Genomic DNA, 2,543 nt, shown 5'->3' with positions numbered 1-2,543 from the left:
GAAAACACCACGCGGCCAAGCACGGTGCCTGCACTAAGCAGTTGGCAAAGGTGCACAGCATAGCCAGAGCCGGCCTGGTCATAATACAAGAACCTGCATTCTAGCTCCTTCTTGAGTTTTCATCCCAGCAGGAATCCCAGCACAGTGCACTGTGATGAGTCTGTGGCTTTGGTTCAGCATGCAGCTCACACAGTGCTAAAGCCTCTGACCCAGGAGTGCTGTTAAATGTCCTATCTGTGACACCAGTGCGGCGTACGGAAGGGTCTCATATAAAACACAATCTGTGTTACCTAAATAGGAAGCACCTAAGGGTCCCTCGCAGTCTGGAAGAGGATGGGCTGGTGGACAGAGGGTGTTGCCACATCGACCGTCATCCATGCCACGCTGTGCAAAGACCCACAGGCCACTCGTGTGACCTTCTGGCCTTCTAAGCCTTGCGTGAGTGTGGGCTTTCTATTAACTGTGGTCGTATCATTGCCCTGTTGGCCATGGTCATCGTCACTCCAAGCATATACCTGTTGGGGGAGGGGCAGAATTTTTCAACATTTCAGAAAATTTTCTTTAAGTTTATTTCAAAATTCTTGCCAATGACTACAGATGAGTTTTTACTTAATATCAACCCACTGAACTCATTCATTTATTTCGTTCTGTTACAGGAAGCAGGGAGGTTTTCCTCTTTAACTAAATGCAATAACTAATTTTTTCCTTTATTTTGCGAAGAAAAATGATCAAAAATAATATGTTCACTTTTCAAGTAATGCATTTCTTGGCTTTACAGAATTAGAAATTATATTCATTTTTAATTCATTTTGATTGAAGCACAGTGTGCTGATTCATTGTCAGAAATGAATTTAAAAGTATGTCACCCACAAGCCTGTCCGCCCATGGCCTCCCATGGCAGAAGAATGAGGAACACCTGTCAAGGATAACTTAACTTCTGACATGAAGTACATATATATATCTCCCCATAAGACACTTGAGTGGGACCTGCGTCAGTCAGCACCTCCTTCCTGGGTGCCTCTACTCACCCTGGCTCCTGGGCAGGTGTACACAAGAACCCAATGGACCAAGCCAGCCCTCCTGGTTCAAGGACCAGGACTCACCTCCTTTCCTCACAAGCTGCACTTTTGAAACAACAAAGACTTGCCAAGATTTCACTTACCTGCCCTGCATCAGTGACCGCCAGGCAGTGCAGGACCCTGAAGTCCATGTGCACAATCTTCTTTCCACTCAGCGCTTCCACCACCTGCGGCTTCCTCACGGGCATGTCAGAGCCACGGCCCAGCCTGAAGTAATCCCCCTTCCCCCTGCAAGGAGGTCAACAGATTTTAATAGATGGCTGCGGTCTGGCGATGGCCCACCAAAAGACACTCATTGCCACGGTGCTGCAGCAGCTCACTGACATCACACACAATACCCAAGGTCTTTAAAATCACGGTACAAAATACCGTTCACTGAAATTAGTTCATTAATTCTGCTAGCAAGATCCTGAATGTGTGTTTCACAATATTGAAGCTCCTGGTGGAGGTTTCACACAAACAGATTGAAAACATGATGTCCAGCCTCAAATGGCTCTTAAAATATCTCTGTGCTCTAATTCTTTCTCAACCTGCTTCTGGCTCAAGACACCCGAGCTAAGGCCATTACACTGTCCATGGTCAGCTGGACAGTCCACTCCTTTCTGATTTAATAAAATCACCCTTCACTCAAAACACACCTGAACTCTTTCAGGGACTGAAGAAATCAGAAATCTGTTTCCCACCCATTTGACTAGTAGGCTTCTTGCACAGCAAGAAAGCAGGAAGACCCATTATACACACCTCACCTAAACAAGACAAGCTAAATTTCTCGTGTTCTTCTGTAAATGGCCCAATTATAATGGGAAATGTCTTCTGATAATATTGCTGCTAATCCCAACTCGCATAAATAAAAGGACAGACAGGCTTACTGTGTCTTACAAATGCCAATACCACCATCCCTTCCATACAGCTGAAGGTGATGGATGTTGTGTGAGCTGGAGGTCCCTCTTCCTGACAGGACTGCGTTTCCGTGCCCAAGTGTGTTTGGAGGACTTAAAAATCCAAACGTTCCCCCCCCGAAATAAAACAAAAACAAAACAAAAATGGGGAGAAAAAAAAAGAAAAACAGAAAGGAGGAAAAAAAACACCCTCTTGGGGCCCTTTATGCAAATTATGTGCAGTGCCTTTTATTTTAAAATTAGTTGGCAACTGATCAAGACCAACATCGGAACAGTAACTTTTGTGGAATAGAAAGACAAAAAACCCCACTATGACTGGGATGTAGCAGGTTAAAATGAAGGAGGCAAAAAGAGGACACCTCTGAGCTATCCATGAAGATGGGTTTGGACATGGCTCTTTTAAAAACTTCATTGTCCCTTTGCAATCTTTTCAAGTTAAAAAAAAAAAGTCAGCTTTGCCCTCTTGTAGCGGATGAGTGTTGTTAATCTCCTTCTGATTCAAGCAGCTTTGCACTTTGTTTTTTGGAAAAAAACACCATTTCTATAAAAACACACAAGAAACAAA

This window comes from Camelus bactrianus, chromosome 6, assembly GCF_048773025.1.
Source record: "Camelus bactrianus isolate YW-2024 breed Bactrian camel chromosome 6, ASM4877302v1, whole genome shotgun sequence".
Taxonomy (NCBI): domain Eukaryota; kingdom Metazoa; phylum Chordata; class Mammalia; order Artiodactyla; family Camelidae; genus Camelus; species Camelus bactrianus.
The sequence above is the reverse complement of the archived record's forward strand: the minus strand, read 5'-3'. Positions refer to the sequence as shown.